This window comes from Tenrec ecaudatus, chromosome 2, assembly GCF_050624435.1.
Source record: "Tenrec ecaudatus isolate mTenEca1 chromosome 2, mTenEca1.hap1, whole genome shotgun sequence".
Lineage (NCBI taxonomy): Eukaryota > Metazoa > Chordata > Mammalia > Afrosoricida > Tenrecidae > Tenrec > Tenrec ecaudatus.
In genome coordinates this window covers 286,101,512-286,126,071 of record NC_134531.1, presented here as the reverse complement: position 1 = coordinate 286,126,071, position 24,560 = coordinate 286,101,512, and positions in this window count along the sequence as shown.

Here is a 24,560-nt window from a genome sequence, read left to right as displayed (position 1 = left end):
GCTGCAGCACCTAGGGACGATATTCAATGTTTCCATTTGCCACTGTTTTGCATCTTGAATGATTCATTTATTTCCTTTCCTTGCTGACATCTACAAGCAATAGGCCCTTAACATGTGTGGTTTTAACATTTTTACAATTAGTCACTGTAAAGGTACCCAAAGATCAATTACTTTATTAGATTGGTGTTTGTTGAAACAAAAATTAGACCCACTCATCTGGAAAACCTGCTCAATAGAAGCCAATCACTTATGGGGTGAGTAGGCCCAGCTCAGCAGGCACTTCTCATGAGGAGCCCTGGAGCCTCTGCAGTGACTCGTCCTGATGGGTAATGGTAGAGGGAGCGACGATTGCAGTATTCACTTGGCCACCAATTCAAGCCCTCTGCCCCTCTGTGCACCTCAGGACCTGTGGTGTGTCTTTTTCACGGCGACACAATGTTTTCTCTGCTCACACAATAAACACTCGATTATAGTGCTATTCCATGGCTCACAGTTGATAAGTCAATATAATTCTGACTACAATTGTGAATCGTTTCCAGGAGAAGAAGTGGGAGTCTAGTTAGAAACAAAGTGCCACACAGAGAGCAGCTGCTTTTTTAAAATTAATAAATCTTTTTATTGGGGCTCATGCAACTCTTATCACAATCCATACATACATCAATTGAGCAAAGCACCCTTATACATTCGTTGCCCTCGTCATTCTCCAAATTCGCCTTCCACTTGGGTTCCTGGAATCAGCTCGGTTTCCTTTTTTCCCCCTCCCCTTCCCTCCCTGCTTCCCCCTTCCCCCTTCATAGTTTATAAATAATTATTTTATCTTATCTAACACTGCCCGGCAGTTACACATAGACCTCCAAGATCGGTTCTCCCTTTCTACACCCCCTTCCCTCCCGGTGTCGCCACTCCCACCGCTGGTCATGAGGGGTTCAACTGTCCTAGATTCCCTGTGTTTCCAGATCCCGACTGCACCGCTGTGCATCCTCTGGCCTAACCAGGTCCGCAGCTGCTTTGTAATGGACCCACACTCTAGCATGCTAGGAAAGCATGAAAAACAAACACCATAAAGAGTGACAGGCCTGTGGAAGAATAGGTCAGGTAGGTAAATGCCCAGCAGAAGCTCATTTTTGAAATAGACTACGAACATTGCAAGCACCTGGGTTGAAGGAGCAGAGTAGTCCAGATGAGGCCCGCTAGTGCGGAAAGATAAATGCAGTATTAAGAGATCTGGGCAAGATAGAGCGAAGGCAGAACCCATTCCCTGTCTCTGCAGCTCTTGTGATCTTCTGTTCTCATCAGTAGGGTTGTCTGGCCTGGGAGTCAGTTGTTTGACAAAGTAGTGCATGCTTTGATACGGAGAGGCTTTACAGAATGCCAGGAAAATCACTGGCCAGGAGTGTTGAGCCACCTGGTCCCGTGCTCAGTGGAATTAGAGGTTACACAGGCCTTTGCTCCGACAGTAAACACTGATATAAAGCAAACGCACTGCCAATGAGTCCATTTCAACTCGTGGTGACCCTAGAGGAGAGGGTAGGCTGGACTTTGCGGGTTTCTGAGACTAAATAGTTTCAGGAATAGAAAGCCTCATCTTACTTCCCCGGAACAGCTGATAGGTTTGAACTGCTGACATCATGATTAGCAACCCAGCTTGTAATCATTAAACCACCAAGGCCCCCTTGTAAATAGAATTCTAACTGCAAATGTCCTAAACACTCCTCTCGCACCCCAAATCTCTCTCCAGCATGGACCCCAATCTCTTGGTCCTTTTGCTCTCCAGCAAACTTTTATTTCTCTTCACGCATCTGCGGATTGAGATGTAAATGCCTCTCCTTTATTGTCTATGATATTGCAGAAGTCCCTTGGGTTTTTTGGAAGCAGCCCTGGTTGTCCAGTGGGTAAGTGCCCAGCTGCTAGCTGAGAGGTTGGTGGTTTGAATACATCAACTGATCTGTGGGGGAAGATATGGCAGCCTGCTTGCTTAGCTATTTCTATTGCTGTCAAATAAGTGATGACTCATAGTTTCACTATAAGACAAAGTAGAATACCTGAGAGGGTTTCTGAAACTGTAAATGTTTACAGAAATATATTTCCGTACTTTTCCACCTCAGGGCAATTGGTGGGTTTGAACTGCTGACCTTTAGGTTAGCAATCTAGTGCTTAACCACTGCCCCATCGGGTTTCCTTTCCATACAGGCTATTGTCTTGGAAATCCTATGGGGAAGTTCTACCCTGCCTTATAGGGTCACAATCAGTTGGGATTGACTTGATAGCAATGTTTTTAAACTAAAAAAAGAAAATCAATGTTTTATAAATTAGAAACATTTGGGGGCGGTTCATTTTGTCCATCCTGAGTTTGGCCCATGTTTCTGACCCTTTTCTATAGTTTGTAATGCTAATCTAGGAGAAGAACTGGATTATATGTAAAAATAAACATAGTGACCAGATGAAGAAATCTCTTCTTCATTTTATGGGCTTGGCTACTTTTTATTTCCTACTTGATGAGATGAGAGTAAGTAGGAGGCAAAGCCAATCCACTTTGTAGCTGTAACTGTTGTGGTCCATTTGTCCCTGTTTCATGGACTCCTGGCTTGTGACAAGATCATAAAGAGTCTTGTGCCATCCTATGACTGGTTCGGTTGTGATCCAAGGATTTTAATTGGGTGATTTGGGGAAATAGATCATCAGGTCTTCCTTCCTCATCTGTCTTACCCTGGAAGCTTCCCCGAAACTTCTCCACTACAGGGGACCCTGCTGGTATTGGAAATATCAGTAGCATAGCAACATGAACCTCAAGGTAGGGTGAGCTGGCAGAGGGTAGTCATGCTTTCTTCAAAGGTCTATGCAATTGAAAGATTGTGTGATTTGGAGACACACCTTACTGGGAGGGGCTCAGGAGAGAGGCGACTGAGGAATATTGTAGAAAGACAAGACGAGGCATGGTTTCTCTCTCCTCTGACTGAAGTGAAGTTTCTTCCTGTCAGCAAGAAGGCATGCTGCTTGGCAGCTCCCTCGCTGTGGCAGATTTTCAGAGGCCAGAGAGGAGACTTTGGTCTGCTCACACCACTGCACTGTGGCTGCTCCCAACATGCCCGGCATTGCTGCTGTTAACTTCCTTTTTGGCTTTACAGTTTGAAGTCGAGTGCAAAGTGAAAATTGGCCCTTAGCTAAATATAGTCCCATATACCGCCTGCCCAGCTCTTTGCTGCCTTAATAGAAATTATTGCTTGATCACAAGAGTATAATTAATGTGCCCCTCCCTTCTTCCCAGGTGACAGAAGTTACCTTTAAAGAATTGACTAACCACTCCCCTTCAGCAATTCCCAATGTCCTTATGAGAAAACCATGACGTTCTTTAAAAATATTGGGATGATCATAAGAGGTTAGTTACTATATCTGAACTCTCATGACAGAGAGGATTATTGCTGACACCTCACAATGGAGGTGGGGGGAGATGGAAGTATAGATGGAGGGGGTAAATGCAGAGAAAAGTTCTTTCTAGATGGAAAAAATAGCAAATGTTTCTAGGCCATGGTGTTCTATAGAACATGCTGAACGGACAGTCTTGTGAAACACAGAGGCAAGACAGTGGACCTGTCCCACTGAGCTGCCATTGCAGACAGTCTCTAGATCTCTACTTTTTCCTTTTCTGTTTTTAAGTTCTGCTCCCTTCTACTTCTTGGACTCTGCCTTTGTCCTGTCCTTCATTATCCCCTAACTCAGCGTCTGTGATCCAGTTCGTCTCTCTTCCATTCATTTCCAGATTGGTCCCCCTGCCTCTGTCTCCTCTGTGTATGTATATGCCCACCTCTGCTTATCCCAGACACTGACTCACAGGGCTGACACCCTCTCCCCCACACCTATGCCCACATACTTCCTGCACAGCTTAGATTTCATTGGGTCTTCTTGATGTCATCCTTTGCCAAGACAGATTCAGTGTAGCTCCCTCTGCAATTAGGTGCTTGTGTCTGTTTGAGTCTGTGTCATCTTAGGCCAACATGCAAGTAAGGCACCACTCAAAGTTATCCACACAAGACAGAATGTGTGGAAGATGGTACTACTCTCTGACTTCAAACTCAGTAACAATAACCCTTAACCCTCAGTGTTCTGTATGAGTCCTAGCAGATGTCATGTTTTCTTTTTCTGTCATTCATTCTTTTATTATTTTTTAATTGAGCTTTGGGCTTTCCTTCCATATGAAAAGTTTCAGTTCATGATTATTTTTTTTCAGTTTTAGTTTTTTATTTGATGCGCTATATGCAAACATAACTTTTTAATGATTGATTTGTATGATTTTCACATTTGATTGCTACATCGCTTTTGACCTAAAACCATCTTCAGGTAGAGGTAATTTTCATTGGCTTGTTTCTACCATGACAATTTGCTTATAGTTCCATTGTGTCACTTCTCATGTCTTATTATAATTATATGTTAATGTCTGGCTTTCCTTTGCAGGCAATATTTCACTTATTGCTCATACTCAATGCCCAGAGTAACAAAATTATTCACTTCTTGAAACACAAGGTAGCAATGGCCACATCTGCTCAGAAAGCCCTTAGAGTGTTGGAAAAGTAGTTCTTAGATCCTGCAACACAGGGTCAGATAAAATTAGCTGCGTGACCCGACAGGCTTTTTCAGGTGTAATGACATTGCATAAGTAAGAATTTTAATGTCCAGAAATCTTACAATCCATATGGGTAAAACTGCTTGATAAGAAATATGCTTATTGCTCTAATTACACCAATATTGTTTCTGGCACTTGCATAGTCATTCCCACCAGGATGAGGTGATACTTTCCTTTGAGGATTCTGAGTTGGCTGGTTCCTTTCCCCAGGCTGACGGACTGTGGCCAACGCCACTGTAATCCCCTGAGAATGAGAAGGATCCTGGTTCATCTTGACATAAGCCTTTGTCACCGTGGTTCTCATATCATTTGATGTTTGAGAAAACTCCAGCACAGAGCTAGTCAGTACTTAGGTACTCAATGTAGAAGTTAATGAACAAATGTGTACACAAATAATCTTCATTTTGTGCCATAGTTCTCATTAATCTATCTTGCTTGCCCTCCAGGGGAAGGGGATAAATGGAGTACACATACCAGAGGGAGAGAATCCTTATCATCATTTTTCAATATTTCCTCCAGTACTAAAGTTGATGATGATGCTATGTGAGGTCACATCAAACAATAAGGACTCATTGAGTTGTGCGTGAGGCTATACTGACACACACACAATGTAGCACATTCCCTTAATGAGTTATTTATGAATGTGTTAGGAAAAGAGAACATTGATGAGGGGTTAAGATATCTGTATTATATTACAAGGTGTACAAATATTTTAGGAGTTAATGTGTGAGACATGCCAGCATAGACTAGAGAAGGTGGGCGTACCATATGGATGCACGTGGATATAGACTATATTCAGGAGAGATAACGTGAAATAAAAAATAGAAGGAAATCCACAATAACTAAACGAATAAATAATTAAATTAAATAATAAATGAGAGCATCGAGGTGGAGAACACAGGTGTGGAGGAAGACATAGTTAGGGAGTGCATGGTGCTCTCCAAGGTTCTGAACCACCGTTTCTTGTAACCTTGACCGATAAGCCCAGTGTGTTGGTAGAGATGGTGATGGGAGAGATAAAGAAAGAAAAAAGAAGAGGGATCAAAGAGTAATACATTTTTCAGTATATAGCTACTGAGAGATGTGAAAATTTTCAAACAAATTTAGATATGGAAGAAAACAAGTTATTGAATGCCTGCGTTTGTTTCCTATTGCTGCATACATTTTGCAACAAATTCAACAGCTTAAAACAACCTAAGCATGTTGGCTTATGGTTTTCATCGTGGCAAGACTGGCCACAGGGTAGGTGACTCTTATTCTAAGGTCCAAGCTAGAGTTAAAATGTCAACTAGGCTGCTTTCTTTTCTGGAAATTGGAATTCTCCCCCAATCTATTTTTTTCCCCAAGAGATCTAAAAGTTTTGGCAAGGAGGGTGTAGAATGGAGTTTGAACAAGTGCAATATAGCCAAGAGGAATTACTGAGAGACGAATAGAGGTCAAACATGATAGTGGGGCAGGAGGAAAGTAAAAGGAAATAGAGGAAAGAACTAAGAGATGAAAGACATTTATAAAGGTATGACTATAGGCATGTGTATATGCAAAAATTTAATATATAACAATAGGGATATAGGCCTATATTTATATGTTAAGTATTAAGGGACCTCTACTCAGTTCTCCCTCAATTCAAGAACACTGTTCTAATAAACTGGCCTGAGATAACTTCCCGACAAGATCACACAAGACAAAATGGGTGCATAAGCAAATGTGAAGAAGGCTGGTGATTCCCAGTTAGGCAATTACAAGATAAGGCACCTGGGGCCTTTGACGCTTGAGGCAGGGAAGCAATAACCTCCCCCACCCTGCAATCTTATATAATTGTTGAAAAACTGTATTTCCTTTTGATTTTCAGATCGGGGGTCCCTATTCTTTTACTGGGACTTAGCAAAGGATCGCTCTCAGCTCTTAGATGGCATCTGCAATTCCTAACCAAGGGCTCCTCTCATAGCAAAGGGATGTCTCTAACAAAGGGAGGATCCCCTGCCCTTGAAAGTTCTACCTGATAAGGTCAGACTCGCCCAGATAAATTTTATTTTGATTGCTTCAAACTTAATGAATTAATAATCTGACACTAGAGGTGATCCCCCTTCATTCTCACAGATCCTGCCTCAACTAAGTGAAAGGCATTCAGGGAGGGCACCCTGGGAGTGTAATCTGAGTTACCTGTCTGCCACAAGAAGCAAAGGAAACCTACAACTGTGTCAGAATTTCCATATTAATATTTTGTGGTTGCAAGTAGGTAACTCAAATCTAGATATTTTAAACTGCCATTTGTTGTACGGAACCTAGATTGGACTGAAAATCTCAGACTATACTACTCTTTCGGAAGAGTAGATTTTGGAGATGTCCCAAAGACTTCATTTAATAGACTGCTTCTTCACAGCACCAACAAATCCCCAAATTTGTGTCTCTCAACTTGAAAGTATAGATCTCTGAGAGAGGGTTTTGGAATAGGTGTGCACCTTTCGGTCAATCAAATGTGACTGAGAAAAAGTCTTATAACTTCTGCATCACTCATGGGACACGCTTCTGCACAGTAGCAGCAGTAATCTAAGAACCAGGAGGCATGGAAAATGCATAGAGTCTCCTAGGGGAATCTGTTCCACAAATCACATCAGTCTGGTGCAATGTTGATTTGAATCAACTGTGTGTCGACAACGTGCAGATAGAAAAGGCACGATTACATCTTGATTGTTATCTACATTCAAAACATTAAAAAATAAGGTTTTAAATATCCCAATTTTGATTAAATAATTGAACTTTTAAATTCTTTTTTCCTCTTTTACAAATATATTTTATTGTGTTTTGATGAGAGTTTACATAGCCAATTAAGTTCCCATTAAACAATTTCTATACGTATTATTCAATGACATTGGCTACATTTTCCACATTATATCAACATTTTTAAAAGTGATTTTCTTGATACAGTATTCATAAATCAGATACTTCCATGGTTAAATCGCTTTAAAATATTTTATTGGGAGCTCTTACATATAACATTCCATCAATCACATAAAACAGTATTGTGCAATTGTTACCACAGTCGGTTTCAAAACATTTTCTTTCTTTTTTTTAACATAGATGGCATAAAATATTTTTTGAACTTTTAAATTCTGTATTTAACTTAGCTAAATGCTATAAGTTATAACTATTGTGCACCACCTACACCCACACAAATAGTTTATATAAATTGTTTTACTTGTTTTAATTGTTTGACATGTCAGTAGTCATTAGGATATCGACTCTTTCCACTTTGGAAAGTTAAAGATGCATGGTAACGACTCCCTGCCCCTCCAGTATTCCCAAACGACGTCATATTGGTGATATAAATAGAAAGGGTTAAATAAGGTGGGAAGTAGTATCAGCAATTTATTAGAATTTTGTATAATGTAATTAATCCATCTTTGCCTTAAGAGCAAAAACAAAAACTGTCTATAGGTGTGATCTACTTTCAATGTATAGATGTTTTGGCCATATTATCTCATTTTCTTTCTGTTGCCAGACCTATGGAATTTGGGCACAAACCTATAGGAGTCTAAACCCTGTAACCTGACCTATAGATTTTGGGACTTGCCAGCACATCCAAATGGCATATACTGGATCACTGAAACCTATACAGAGGTGGAGAGAAACAGAGAAAGATTAAGAGAGACCATCTAGCTTTCATTTTATTATACTCGGTGACTGGCATGTTGCTAAGGTGGCTGGAGGTTATGCTACCAATCTCCCGAAGACCAGTTGGGTCACTTGTGGCTGAGAAACAGCAATGTATTGCTCAGTATAATGTTAGAAGTTGAACTCATCATACATCTACAGTGGATACCAGAGAAGACAATTATTACTCAAACTTTTGCACCAACCACAAAGAGCAAACATGAATAAACTTTTTAGGAATTGCCACAATCAGAAATTTATCAAAGGTATAATTATGCAGTGATAATGACCAATTATTGGAATGCAAAAGTTGAAAGTTAAGAAGAATCGGTAGTTAGAACACATAGGCTTGATTATAGGAAGGAAGCTAGGGATCACGTGAGAGAATTCTGTAAGACCAATTCATTGGAATTACTTTTTCCTCCAACAACAGAAACACCAGCTGTACATAGGACCTTTATAGAAATGGGAATCAAATCTGCATCTGTGCAAAGAGAGAGTGGAGAAAGTCAATTAATTTCAGTCAAGAGAAATTTGGCTACTACTGAGAACTAAACATTCCTTGCACATATGCAATTTCACATTGAAGCTGCAGAAAAATCAAAGCAAGTCCAAGAAAGTTCAAGCACAATCTTGAAAACATCCTGTCTGAATGGAGACACATTCTCAAGTATGGATTTTTGCACTGAACACTAATGTGCAAAGACCAAAGAGCTGTGGGATGACAGCAGGACATAATATGTATTTTTTTAAAAAGAAAGGCCATGTCATTAACTTAGTCTCCCTGAGTCAGTGCTGACTCGTAGTGAACCGATAGGAGAGGATAGAACTGCTCCTGTAGGTTTCTGATGCTATAACTAAATGTTCATGGGCATAGAAAGCCCCACCTTACTCCAGCTGAAAGTGTGGTGGTGCAGTACTGTGGATTGCAGTCCAACACATAATACGAAGCCACCGTGGCTCCTGTCATTACAACGGCATAAGAAAAAAAAGGAAAACCCAAAAGGAATGCCAAAAGAGAATCTTCAACACAGATTAAACAGAGAAATGATGGAGCCAAATGGTTGGATAGAAGATTTAATAAATGATGAAGTAAAAGGGCTGAGTAAAGGACCGTCAAGGCTGGCTTGAGAATAGGAAGTAAAGCATCATAATCAAATGCACAAAGACCTGGTGTTAGAACACTGAAAGTGATGAAAAATTAAAGCATTTCTCAAACTGAAAGAACTAAGCAGAAAACCCAAGACTAAAGTTAAAGGATGAAAAGATCGTAAGGGCAAAAACAACGAAGGAGGAGGAGGAGGAGGAGGAGGAGGAGGAGGAGGAGGAGGAGGAGGAGGAGAAAATGGTGCAGCAAACACCAAAAGGAGACATGAATAAACAGATTCCCTGTGCCAAGAAGAGTTGGTTGAGGTTCAACCATTTTATCGGGTAGCATATGATCCTGAAGGAAAAGGACAAGACACATAGAAGGCACTTGTAGTCAAAAATAGACTCGGGAACTATGGAACCCCAGATGCTTCAACAAACTGATGCAACGTGAAAGACAGCTCCCCCAACAACTAACTGGAAAATATATTTGTGCCCCTTCCAGGGGAAGATTATAAAACAGAATGTACAATTATTGAACAGCATAATTCATATCACATGCTGGCAAGATTTTGCAAGATAAACAGCTACACTCATACATCAACAGAGAGCTGCCAGAAAGTTCAAGTTGGATTCAGAAGAGGATGTCGGATGAGGCATATCACTGCTGACGTCGGAGAGATTGTGTCTGAAAGCAGAGAATATTATATATATAATTAACCTGTAAATATATATTTACCTGTATATATACCTGTATATAGAAATAAACTTACATATAAAATATATAAATTCATATTTATGTATATATTTACCTGCATTGTATCAGAACACATAAAAGTATTCTACTTTATGGGTAATTAAAAATTATGGATTGCTTTTCAAAGAATGAGAATTTCAGAACACCTCATTGTGCTCCTGTGCCACTTGAACATGGATTAAAAGACAGACATTCAAATCGAACAATGGACTTGATTTAAACATTTGTTTAAATGTGTCATGTTTTCTCACCTTACTCATCAATATATATGCTGAATAGATGACTCGAGGAGCTGAGCTATTGAAGAACACAGGCATACAAGTCAAGGCAGACTCGTTAACCACCTGAGATATTCAAATGATGCAACTTTGCTTGCCGAGAGTGAGGACGGCTGGACACACTTACTGGGGAAGGTCAAAGACTTCATTCAGCCTTCAGAATACATCACCCCCGAATGTTAAAAAGAAATCATTACAACTGTACCAATAAACCACATCATGATAAATGGTGAAAAATTAAACTTGTATTGATTTTATTCTTCTTCAATAAACAATCAGGATCCATGGAGGCAGCAGTAAAAAATCAAACTCTATTTCAGTGATCACATGTGTTGGACCAGACCTCTGGAAAGTGCCAACAAGCACAATATTTCGCTTTGATGACAAAAGTGCACTTAACCCAAACCATGGTATTTTCAGTTGCTTCAGATGCGTTCAAAAGCTAGACAACGAAAAAAGAAGAAAAACTGGCATATTTGGGTCAGGGGGTTGAATAAGAATGTTAAATATACTATCGCAGTACAATGAACAAATCTTTCTTGGGGAAAGTACAGTCGGAATAGTTGTAGAAGTGAGGATGGTGAGACTTTGTCTTAGTTAGGCTTGTTAAAGTAGAGGATCAGTGGAAAGAGTGAAGTTTCTGGTGACTGGAACAGTCAGCTTCAGTGTAGCAATGACTGTGAGGAAATACGGGATCAGGGACTTATGTAGCACACACGTGCACACATACACACACACAGTGGATGTACGGGATCAGGGACTTATAGAGCACATCACACACACACACACACACACACACACACACAGGCATTTGTGTTGCAAGAGCACCAAATAACCAGGACAGAATTTAAGAATACCTGAAAGAGCAGAAAGGAAGGGTGTTGATCTAACCAGGCAAAATGTGGAAGCGGTTTTGGAATTGACTAATGGATAGAAGCTGGAAGAATTTTCATGCCCTTGAAGCAAGGTTGTGGATTGCTTTGAAGAGAATGCTGATCGAATTATGCGCATTAAGGGTGGTTTTGATGACGACCTCTCAGAGCTGATAGAAGGAAGTAAAGCTTCTATTTGCTTGAACAGAATGTTGCCAACATTGTGGATAAATGTGCTTCTGGTGAGATTTTAAAAGGAAATGGTGATTATGCTATTGATCAATGGAGGAAACATGATTCTTGTTATATTGTGTCAAAGAATTTGTCTGAAATATGAATGGTTTGTGGAGCATAGAACTTGTAATCGGCGAACCTGATATTTGAGATTTCTACATAAGGTTTTACAGGTGCAGTGTGGCTTCTTCTAACTACGTATGATACAATACCAAAGGAAAAAGATAGATTTAGAAATACTAAAAGAAACCAGAACTTAAAAATTTGAAAAATCCTATTGTAAAGGCTAAGAACATGTGTCCTGCTTAGGACTAAGAATCTTTTGCCAAAGAAAGTGAGCCTGAAAGCCATAAGTATATTCAATCAACAACCATGTGAGAAATCTTGTCAGGTTAGAGTGAAGTGTACACAGATAAGAGCAAAACAAAGCAAAGTTGTCTGCCTCCTGGAATTCCGAAATCTGGAAATGAGTCCATAGAGCTATGTGGTTGCGGACATCTGTTGCCCTCCGTGAAAAGAAAGGGGCAATTTTGGAAACAGTTCAGAGACGACCAGGACTATCCAGAAGAATACAGGGGCAAGGTCACTGCTTCGTCCCCTTCAAAAGTGGAGCCACTGCCTCCAAGTTTCAAACAGTGGAGCTGCCATCTACGTCACCAGGAGCAAGACCTCCGTTCTGCATGGTGATGCTGTGGTTGGTGGGGGGGCGGCAAGGGAAGTTGACTGCCACCCGGAGTTGATGGGGAGTGGCTACTGTGTCAGTGATCTGTGAGATGGAGTTACTCTGCTAGGGACCAGCAGAATGCAACTCACCAAGGCTGGATGCAGGCAGGGTTGCTATCCCAGTGAACCTGGAAAATGGGGCTCGTTCCCCCTGACTGTGGAGAAGAGAGTCCATGCTCAAGGGTCTGGAAAGAGAGGCCTTGCCCAGATGTGCCTGAATAACGCAAGCTTACTTTCTAGTCTCGAAAGCTCAGGAGATTTGCCCTGTTCCAGCTTGGACTGTTTGGTACCTCAGACTGGTCTTTCATTTGAATCTCTCCCTTTTGTAATGAGACTATTCACCGTATCCTTGGATGGAGATAATCTGCATGTTAGTTTTCATTGGCCCACAAGAGGAGAGGAATTTTGAGCCGAGATAGCGTACACTCAGAGGCTCTCCTATTTAGATGATCCAGAAGATTTGGGATGTAATGCTAACAGCATAATAGGTTAAGAGTGGACTGTTGTGAATTAAATTATGTTTCATATATGCATACACACATATTTAAGTCACTGACCTTGTACTCTTGGATGTAGTCCTGTTTAAAAAGAAGAGATTTATTTTGGCATATTAATGAATCCAAGTTAGTGTAGGTTAGGATCCTATATCTAATCACTTGTAAATTATAAAAAGAATCATGAAATGCCAAGAACTTCCAGAGCTACTGATAAGAAAGGAGATTACCTTTGATCCATGCCCTGATTAGATTTCTAAAAACAAATTCACTGCCTTCCACTCCATTCCAACTCACATTGACCCTACAGGGCACGGTAGAACTGCCCAGTGTGTTTCTGAAACGGTAAATCTTTATTGGACTAGAAAGCCTCATCTTTCTCATGTAGAGGAACATCTGACCTTAACGTTAGCAACCCAAAACATAATCCACTATGTCACCAGTTTTCTAACATTCTGAGACAATAAGGTCCTGTTCTTTAAGTTGCTTGTGTTATTGTGTTAATGCCAAGACCACTAACTGCACCTGTCATTGTGAACATCCCTGTGCCCACGAACCTTTGCCTCTTTTACATGAGTTGGTCTGACATGCTATTATCAGATGCTCATATGCAATACTTAAAAGTCACAAACCGTCATTTTGGCTGAGGCATAAATTGGAATTTTGTGTACTTAGAGCTCGCTGTACACTAACGAGGCCAGTGATGTATTTGCTAGTGATTGAGCAGATCTGACCACTCAGTAGAGCCTCACTGAAATATGTATGAGTACTTTGCCCTTCCTGGTGTTGTGTAACTTTTAAGGTGGAAGGATGATTAATTCCATTCGTGTTGTTCCCCTTGGTTTCATGAAGGTTCCAAGGCATTTGCTAGTTTGCTTGTTGTTAATGTAATGGCCTTATGTACTATTTAACACATACATCACAATACTTCATAAATTATAAAGCACTTTTCTATACATGATGTCTAGAGAGCTTTACAATAGCCCATTGAGGGCGTCAGGTAAACCCTGATCAGAGGGCAAGCACTCAGAGGGAGTTCAGTTGGAACATATCAGACTCAGAAGCAAAACCAAAGGCTTTTGCCTTCTCTTCCTATGCCTTTTCCCTCCATAACAAGATGCCCTTGTTTCTGTGTGAAGTAGTGACTGCCGGCAGAAATTACCAAAGCTCAATCTTAGCAAACCTGTGACTGCTTCATATTCATCGCGATGTGTGGCCACTTTTTCTCAATTGGGGATTCATGGATCCCTTAGTTGGGTGGGAATAATGCTAGGACTATTCTTTCTCATTGGGCTTTGTTCCTAGAAGCTCTGTGAAGCACAAACAAAATAGACTCATCTGTTACAATTATTTTGTAATTTCTTTCCAATATGGGCATCCAGGAGAAGACGCTGTGCAGTAGAACAGGAGTGATATGGAGCTGCTGATGGGGTGGGCCTTGGGGGGGTCCCTGGGAATGCAATGACACCAGGCACCAGCCTCATTAGCAGAAACGTGAGTCACGCACCATGATACACGGAGTTTGGTTATGTCTTCTATTTCTTTGTTAAGTAAGAAATGCTGGTCATGAATGTTTGTGTGTACAATGGAGGCGAATAGCTGATAGATGGTTTCCCATGTTGCTTCTTTCATTTTTTCCCTCTCTCCTAAACAGCTTAAGAAGCTAGGGGTTAATGTGTTGGTGCAAAGCTGTCTTCTGCTAGTAAGTTGATGTGCCAGGCATCTCTCTTGTAAGTGAACAACAAAATGGAACATAAATTTAGAGTCTCTATTTTGTACTGTTTAAAGATACAATGGTGACTATTAAATATAACATTGCCCTAAGGCTCTGCAAGCTCCTGAAAGTTTGCTTTGTTCAAGATGTGCATTAAGCCTGAAGGAAATAGCATGGGGTCAGAGAGGAGATTTTTGCCCAAGCAATAAACACAGACTGCAGTATCTTTCCTAATAGTCAAGTGCTTTGTATTAGTATATCTCCCCCGCCCCTTCCCTTTTCCTGTGACACTGGCCGTGAAGGTAAGGCCCACCATCTGGGGGTGATGTTGTGATCTGAGGGGATTTTCTCTGGTGCCTTTTTTTGTGTGTACCTTTCTGTCCCATGTCCCTTCTTTTCATTTTTAAGTCTCCTTTTATTTTTCTAAGAGCCCCTGGGAGTGGGAATCGCGTCAAAGACAGTGATTCTTTCTCCCACCAGAACAACCAAGGTTTACTGAAAAGAAAGATGATTGCATAAATGGAATCACAATACAGTGGTAGTGATTTCATATAAATTTGCATCTCAAAGAGGGAGGTTAAGCAACCACGTTTTTCTATTTCACAGATGAGGAAGTGAGTTTAAAGGAAGTCAACACTTAGCCAATTAATCAAGGATGCAGGTGAGATTTGTCTACCTCTGAAATCTTATCTAATTCTATTGCTTGCTACTGCCTACCACAAAAGAAAGAATATCTTCTGTGGAGAATTTCTAATAATTGGATTGATGAAATTATTTAATAGATGAAGGTTATAAGTTCTTCAGAAAACTCAGACTTCATTATAGTTAGTTACTGTGCTCCAGGAAAACTCTACTGTCCAGAACAATTTTGGGGTAAGAGCAAATCCCTGCTTCCCTGTCTTCTTTAGGGTAAACTCAGAAAAAAAAAAGTCGCGGTTAGCAAAAAGTACACCAACATCTTTTCTGTGATGTTTTACCACTCCCCGCCCCAAATAAACCTGCTGCCAGCGATTCGATTCAGACCCATTTTCCCTCCACAAGGTCTTAATCTAAACTCACTTCCACCTGCAGCGAGGCCATGTTCTGGATGGAGGGCTGCAAAAAACTATTATGATTGGCCCATCGGTATGGTTTAGACCCTTGTGAAGGAGGAGTGGGGATGTCTGCACAATGCTTAGGACTGTTAATCTGGTATCAGCCAGACCCACATTTGATCCATTTACTAGTTATAGAACTTCAGGCAAATTCCTCCCGGGCCTTACAGTTGAAGAATTGTAAAATGGGACAATGTTAGAGTTTACCTCATGGGGCTGTTGGGTGGATTCAATCAGATGATGGTTAAGTGCTTAGAACAGAAGTATTCGATAAAAGTCAGCAAATTTAAAGTGTTATTTGGAATGGCACCTCTTTTAGCTCCATATAATTGTTCGGTTCAGCTCTCGCACCAATGACTGACTTCTAAATGACATGCTCTTGTGAGAGCAATAAGAGAAGGGATGTGGATAAGGGGGCACATGACTAAATAGCACACAATATGAATACAACCTATAGACTCAAACTGCATCTGATTTCCTTCTCTTGGATAATAAACTATCAAGAAGTTAGGCACTAGCTGTCGAAGGGATCAGGTATCAAGCATCAAGGAACAAAAAATCATATCATTGAAAATGTGGGTGAATGCAGAGTGGAGACTCAAAGCCCAATGGCAGTCAACTGGACACCCCTTACTGAAGGGTTGTGGGGAGGAGATGAACCAGGCGAGGTGCAGGGTAGCAATGATGAAACATATAACTTTCCTCTAGTTCTTAAATACTTCCTCCCCCCACTATCATGATCCCAATTCTACCTTACAAATCTGGCTAGACCAGAGGATGTACATAGGCTCAGATAGAAACTGGGAACACCGGGAATCCAGGACAGATGACTCCTCCAGGACCAGTGGTGAGAGTGGCGATGCCTGGAGGGTGGAGGGAATGTGGGGTAGAAAGGGGGAACTGATTACAAGAATCTACCTATAGCCTCCTCCCTGGGGGAGGGACAGCAGAGAAGAAGGCGGGGGTAGATGTTGGACAGTGTGATATATGACAAAATAATAATAATTTATGAATTATGAAGGGTTCATGAGATCGGAGGGAGGGGGAGGGAGGGGGAAAATGAGCAGCAGATACTAAGGGCTCAAGTAGAAGGCAAATGTTTTGAGAATGATGATGGCAACAAATGTATATATGTTCTTGACACAATGGATGTATTTATGGATTGTAGGAGCCCCCAATAAAATGATTTTTTAAAATGTTTAAAGAAATAGAATAATAAAAAATAAAAGACGTTAGGCTCCGCTCTGCTCTGGGAAAGTGAATGGGTTATTTCCTGCATTGCTAGCTCAGCCCCCACTTGGCTGGCGTTTGCAGGGCTGTCACTGTATAATTCATAACTCAATATTAACAACAGATGAGGGAGGAGTGGATAAGAGGATTTTCTTTCATGTCACACAAAGTAACTAGGATCGGGGCTTTTCTAGAGCATTAATTACCCTTGTCAGTCTTGCCAAGAACAGCTTTTACTTCAACCAAAGGGCATGGTATTTCATGGGCATCCAGTGAACGTGTGAGGAAGACTTTGCCATGCAGCCACGGGTGTGATAAATTCAAACTCTCTTGTGATGTATAGTTTCTCTTTTTGTTTAAACTAGTATGGTATCTATTAATAATAAGTGCACAGTTCTGGAATGTGAGACAGGAGGAAGGTCATTGGAGACATGACTAGATTACCAGGGTGCAAATTAAATATTTAAAAATTCAACTTGTTCTCTCCCTTATCCTTTTTAAAAAAAAAAAATCTTTCGACTCTTCCTCATACTGGTTTTGAGAAATAAGGGAATATTAGAATCAGAAAACACCTAGGAGATCATCTAACTTATTTTAAAACACATTTTGAAAGATCAGAATTTGGTGGGTGTTTTGGTTAGCTCTTGTCTTTGATAAGGCCACTTCACAATTCAGGGGAAGAATGATCTCTCTCTCTCTGTCACACACACACACACACACACACACACACACACACTCCTTAATATGGTTTGTGTCACACTAGGAGAGGGATCTATTCCTCCCTTCCCACCCTCCTGTCTATAAGGATGAGCCATCTTTGAAGCAGCAGTAGAGAGAGAAAGCCCAAGGACTTTGGAAGGGCACATTCAAGGTCTCTGACTGAAGTGGCGGAGGTTTCTGAGAGCAGATGTGTCAGAGATGGTGGCAGTGAGACTCACAAGAGCAGCACTCAGACTGGGGTACCTTTGCCTTCTCTGGCCTGAGGCTTTGGAGCTGTGGAATGGGGTGACAGGTGTTCTGGCTTCCTGGTCCATAGAAGGAAAAACCAGGGGTCATGTGGCTGACATTTGAAAGACTTGGCTGAGAGGCTGAGAACTGGAGAGAGACGTGTGGCTGCCGACTGAGGATAACAGTGACTGTACTCTTACTGTTTGCTGATCCTGACTTGTGGTAATCTATTGACTTCCCTAAGAAACCACCTACATTGTATTATCTGCCAGTTCTGTGTGGCCATGGCAATGAATTGTTGAGCCGAGCATAGATATATAGAGATGTATGGGTGGAAAAGTTGGTGTCTGAATAGGTAAGGAAGGATGGAGCATGGAACCATGTCTGACTCTTGTCTCATGGCAAAATAGAGAAACCAGGTATGTCCACCTCCCTTATTTTTTACCACAACCTATGCAAAACTCATTGTAATGCAAATAATTTCTGTGCATTGTACAAATCTGGTGGGATGCAATAGATCCATTTTGCTAGTTTTGCATTCATTTGTCAAGTCAAAATTTCCTACATCTGATTGTATGATACTTTGAATTTGTTTGAACAAGTCATAATATTGTAATGGTTCCCTTATTAAAATTTCAGACATGTATCCACTTCATATCTGCATAACTGACATGATTTTACCTTGAGAAAAATGTATTCATTGCTATTAATGAGGAAACAGAGAAAGTGAAAGGAGAATTAACCTAGCATTTCTCCTAGGTATAAACCTAAAATAAAGAATATACTCAGAAAAATCTATGTACAATGGTTCATAACAACATTATTCATAATAGTTCAAATGTAGAACAGCCTAATTGGCCATCAACTGGTGAATATATGAACAAAAATGTGTGTATACCTATAAGTGAATGCTACTCATCAATACAACAGAATGAAGATCTGATACATGCCAGAACACACAAACAAAACCTAAAAACAATATGCTAATGAAGAAGTCAGCCACGAAAGATTACGTAAGGTATGATTTCCTATATATGAAAGGCCCCAAATAGGCATAATCATTGAGACAGGAAGTGGATAGGTGGTTGTCGCAGCATGGATTCCTATGACTCCGAGTAACCTTACAGGGGTCCTGGGGTGGTTCTTCAGTCCAGTGTAGAACTGTCCCTTAGGGTTGCAAGACTCAGAAGTGGGCGACCACATGCTGCTCCTGAGAAGTAGCTGGAAGACTCTCTGACTTTTCAGTGAGCTTCTGGGGGCTTACCTATTGTGCCAGTCAGAATGGACTTGAGGGTAAGGGACTATGTTTGGAAGGCTAATTTGAGGATCAGGGGAAATGGGGAGTGGTTACTAATAGCAATTAGGTTCTTGGAGGGGGGTGATAAAAATGTTCTGCAGTTGCGTGGTTGCACGACTCTGATTATGCTGAAACTACTGCAATGATATACTTTGAAGGGTGACTCTTATGCTATATGAGTTTCATCTAAAAATAACATTTAAATGTACTTTACAAGTGAGAAAAAGAAGATGAGACCCTTGCAATATGGGATTCCTTTCTCTACCAGGAGCAAGAATAATATTGCTTCCACAGGGACTCTGAATACATAATGCCGGGTCGTAAGGCTGGCAGGCGCTGGGTAGTTATTTGAAAGGTAAATGGGGCAGATCAGTAAGTTCTGTAAAGTCAATGTCAAGACTCCACTCTTGCCACCCTCAGTTGCCGACTGAGACTCCTGACTTTTTTTCGGTAGGAAATGACTGAAATAATGGCTCGATCTGTAGAGGGTGTGTGTGTGTGTGTGTGTGTGTGTGTGTGTGTGTGTGTGTGTGTGTGTGTGTGTGTGTGTGTGTGTGTGTGTGTGTCCTGTGAAAGTGAGAAAGTGGATATTGCATATCCTAGCGGAGGCCAAAGCAGGCACATTATAGTTTTATCAGTCGTGTTAGCATTGCCCTGTAGGAGAGAAGAGGCTCACACAGCCCTCTTGTCATTTTTGCCTTTAGAACTTTATCGGGGGTAGGAAAGCAGGCGCAAGAGTCACGCGTGACTCTGCTCCTTGAGCTGCCCCACGTCGAAAGATCATCCTCATTGCCTCAGCAAACTTTTACTTGAGTGAAATAAATTCTTTTTTTTCCAAATTATTTCTCTATGAGACTTTCATAGAGGAGTTCTACGTTAGGAAATTAATAATTCGGAGTATGTTAAAACTGGGTTGCTTTATAAAAAAATCTTTGCTAGACAGATTGGATTTGTCTAATAACCAAAGAGTGAAGATACTCAACATATAAGCCAGCATGACCTCGCTGCTCATTCTGACTTGTTCCCTTTTGAAAACTCCTGTTCGAATCTGTGTTGAGGTGAAGAAAGCACCCGATACTGAATTCTGCCTCCAAAAAGATGAAAGTATTTTTTAAAATAACTCTTTTTGATGGTTGCTGTGGTGAAATACAAATTAGAGAGTCTCAAATTAAAAAGGGGAAATATATGATCAGGTAATAATAGGGAACAAATCTATGATTAAGTAATACCATCATTCATAAAAATATTCTTCTGTGGACAGAAAATTTAGAAGATCTACAGGATGGAGTCAAGTGTACAAGAAGAGACAATAAAAGGCTTACAGGTATGAGGGAAGAAGATAAAGGATCATTTCAATGTTTCTAGATTTTTAATGTTTCTAGATCTATATTTTATGGTGTAAACATGTAGCTCATTTAGTAAAATGACTAATTGATTTAAAGCTAAAAAGCACAAGCAGTTGAAGTGCACATGATTTAGAAACTTCACTGATTTTTAAGGGGGAATAAAAACTTCGATTTTCAGTAATAAAATAACTATTGCAACTCTTATTTTTGGCTGTAGAACAACATTAGACACAAGAGGAGTCGTCCTATGATTTCTACATAAAAAGCATAAATAACTCTTAAAATTAGAAGGTACACATATTTTTATAATATTTATGAATTAAAATCCGTATACGTTTTATTTTTTAACTTCTTATTATGAATTCAGTTCAGCAATTTATGCACATATGGTTTCATGTCTTGGATAGCAATCCCTGCCATGTAATTTCTCATATCCTGCTTCCTCCCTGTATTTTCTGTTTCCATTCCTCTAACTTCCTAAACCTTATGAACTTTGAACTTTGACCTTGGGTAAATATTGCTCTTTTGATCTCAAATGGTTAGCTATTACAAAATGTGCATAGCTCACTAGTGCTATTTTCCCCCATAAATCATTGTGTATTATTTGACCCAAAAGTCATGGGAGTGAGTCCATTTCCAGATCTGAGGGATAACTAAGAACCAGTCTTCAGGGGTCCTCCCAGCGACTATCTGGTGAATAATTCTGACCTTTTTGATGATTCTGAGTGTTGTTGCACATACTTCTGCTTCTCTATCAAGGGCCTTCGAATGTGGTCTTTTTCTGGGATAATGTGCCCATTCCAAAGAAAGGTAACTCAATAGTATGCAGAATGATCAAACAATATAATTAATAACACCGGCAAGTAAAATTTTGAAGATAATAATTCAAAAACAATTGCAGCAGTACATCAACAGGCAACTGACAGAGACGCAAGCCAGATTCCTAAGAGGTCATTGAATGAAGAATATGATTGCTGATGTCAGATGGATCATGGCTGAAAGCAGAGAATTCCATAAATATGTTTTCTTGTGTTTTATTGACTATATTAAAGCATTTGATGATTGTTATGGGCATCAACGTCAAGCATGAAAATTCTAGAATCTTTAATAGCATTTATGAGGAACCTGCACATGCTGGAATACACAGAAGCTGGAATGCTGCCCGATTTAAAATCAGGAAAGATATGCATCAGGGGTGTATACCATTATGATACTTATTCAATCTGAACAAATATACTAAGCAAATGATCTGAGAAGCTGAGTGCTATTGAGCAGAGTCCAGTATTGCTCAGGATTGGAGGAAACTTTATTAACAGCCTGTGATATACAGCCTGGATGGTGAAGATCAAAGTCTGCATCCTTTGGTGTGGATTTCAACACATTGTAAAGAAACTCAAGTCCTCACAACTGGCCAATAGACAGCAAAATGATATACCGAAAAAATGTTGAACTTGTCAAGGATTTAATTTGCTTGCATCCATATTTAATGGTCATAGAGGCAGCAGTCAAGAGCTCAAAAGACACATTCATTAGGCAAATTAGGTTCACAAGACTACTTTTAGAGTACTGAAAGGCAAAGATGTTTATTTGAGAATGAAGGTGCCCCTGACCAAAGCCATTGTATTTCCTTTAAAAAATTATTTTATTGGGGACTCTTACAGCTCTTATCACAATCCATGCATATATACATTTTGTCAAACTCATCTGTACATATGTTGTCATCATCTTTTTCAAAACATTTTCTTTCTACTTGAGCCCATGGCATCAGCTCCTCATTTTCCCCTCTCCCTTCCTCCTCCTCCCTTCTCCATGTCCCCTGGATAATTTATAAATTATTATTTTTGTTTTTCCATGTCTTATACCAACTGCTGCCTCATTTCATGCACTTTTCTGCTCTCCGTTCCCCTAGGATGGGAGCCATATATGATCATTGTGATCAGTTCCCCTTTACCCCATCCCCCACCTTTACTCTCCTAGTATTGTTGCTCTTTTTATTGGTCCTGAAGGGTTTATCTGTTCTGGATTACTTGTGTTGCGAACTCTTATCTATGCCAGTATACATGTTCTGGTCTAGCCAGATTTGTAAGATAGAATTGGGTCATGGTAGTGATGATGGGGACGAGGGTGCGGGGGGCATGGGACACGGGAAGCATTAAAGACTACAAGAAGGTTATGAGTTTCATCCATGCTATACTGCACCCTGACTGGGCCTTCTCTTCTTGTGGCTGCTCTGACATGATCGCTGAAGACAAAGTGGGTGCATGAGCAAATGTGGTGAAGAAAGCTGATGGTGCCCGGCTATCAAAAGATAATAATAGCGTTTGGGGTCTTAAAGGCTTGAAGATCAACAAGCAGCCATCTAGCTGAGAAGCAACAAAGCCCACATGGAAGAAGCACTCAAGCCTATGTGATCATGAGGTGTTGATGGGATCAGGTATCAGGCATCACAGACCAAAAAAAATCATAGCACTGTGAATGAGGGGGAGTGCAGAGTGGGGACCCAGGGCCCATCTGTGGGCAATTGGACATCCCCTTGCAGAAGGGTCACAGGGAGGAGATGAGCCAGTCAGGGTGCAGTGTAGCAACGATGAAACATACAATTTTGCTTTAGTTCTTGAGTGCTGCCCCTCACTCCCCACTATCATGATCCAATTCTACTTTACAAATCTGGCTGGACTGGAGGATGTACACTGGCACAGATAGGAACTGGAAACAGAGGGAATCCAGGATAGATGAACCCCTCAGGACCAGTGGTGAGAGTGGCGATACCGGGAAAGTGTTGGGAAGGTGAGGGAAAAAGGGGTAACAGATTAAACAGTTCTACATGTAACCTCCTCCCTGGGGGTTGGACAGCAGTGAAGGGAGACATTGGATGTTGAGATTTTTTGATAGACATAAGTGTTTCCTTTTTTAGGAGGTCTCATGTCTATTGTTTGCGTGTTTTCAGTTGTTTAGTAGCATTTATGCCATGTACTATGGCCCCTAAATTTGTCTCTATTTTTTCCATTAGCATGGGAAATCCTATAGTTGTAAGTTTATGTTCAGATCTTTATTCCATCTTGGGTTAGTTTTTTATAAGGTGTAAGATATAGATCTTCATTGTTTTTTATGCAATTGGATATCCAGTTTTGTCAGCACCAAGAGATACTTTCTCCTCTCTTTTCCATTTAATGTGTTTTGGCCCTTTGCCAAATATCATGCTTATCATTGGGTGGATTTCCATCTGGGTTTTCAATTGCATTTGATTGGTCAATGTGTCTGTCGTACCAATATCAGGATGTTTTGACTACTATTGCTATGTAATAGGTTATGAGGTGGGGAAGTGTGAGGAATTATACTTCATTCATCTTCTTTAGTAGTTCTTTACTTATCTGGGATTCTCTATATCTTCCATATAAAGCTGGTTATTAGCTTTTCCATCTCCAGAAAAAAAATGATGTTGGAATCTGGATCAGAAATGTAAGCTATGTGTATTTTATTTTTGGAAGTGCTTACAGTTTCACAATATCAGTTTTCCTATCCATGAGCATGGTGCATGCTTTCATTTATGTAGGTCTCTTTTGGTTTCTTCTGGTAATATTTTGTAGTTTTCTTGGTATAGATCTTTTGTTTCTGTGGTTACATGTATTACGAACCATTTTATATTTTGGGTGGCTATTAGAAATGATATTGTTTTCCTTTTCAGAGTTCCTTTTGTTAGTGTAAAATATTCTACTGCATTTTTTGTTTTGGTCAAGCCTTGAGTTGCAATATGGAAATATTCTGTGAAAAAAATGTTAAATGATGCCGAAAGCATTAAAAAATTGTAATGAACATACTAGGGAAGGTGTTTGCATGCAATAGTATGCAATTGAGCATCAGAATATGGAGAAGTGATTCTGCTACAGGGTGACCAATGCAAGAACATATGCGAGTTCTTTGTAGAGACTGGACTGGCTAAGGACGACCAGCAGAAGGTTCATGGGTTTTATGTGCTTTTGGCTCACAGAAGCTTAAGTGAGGATTTCCTTGCAATGAGTAGCAAAATCCCCCTCTGTCCCTTGTCAGAAGTTTAAACCTCACAGTTTGCATGATGTAACCATTTGTGGTCCACTTTTAACTTGGACTAGTGTAACTCCTTCATTCAATAAACTGAAAAGAGCCATGCTGTCTAGTCTTGAAGGCCCTTATTGAAACAGTAGGCATCTGGCCGTGCCCAGTCTGAAACAAAATAAT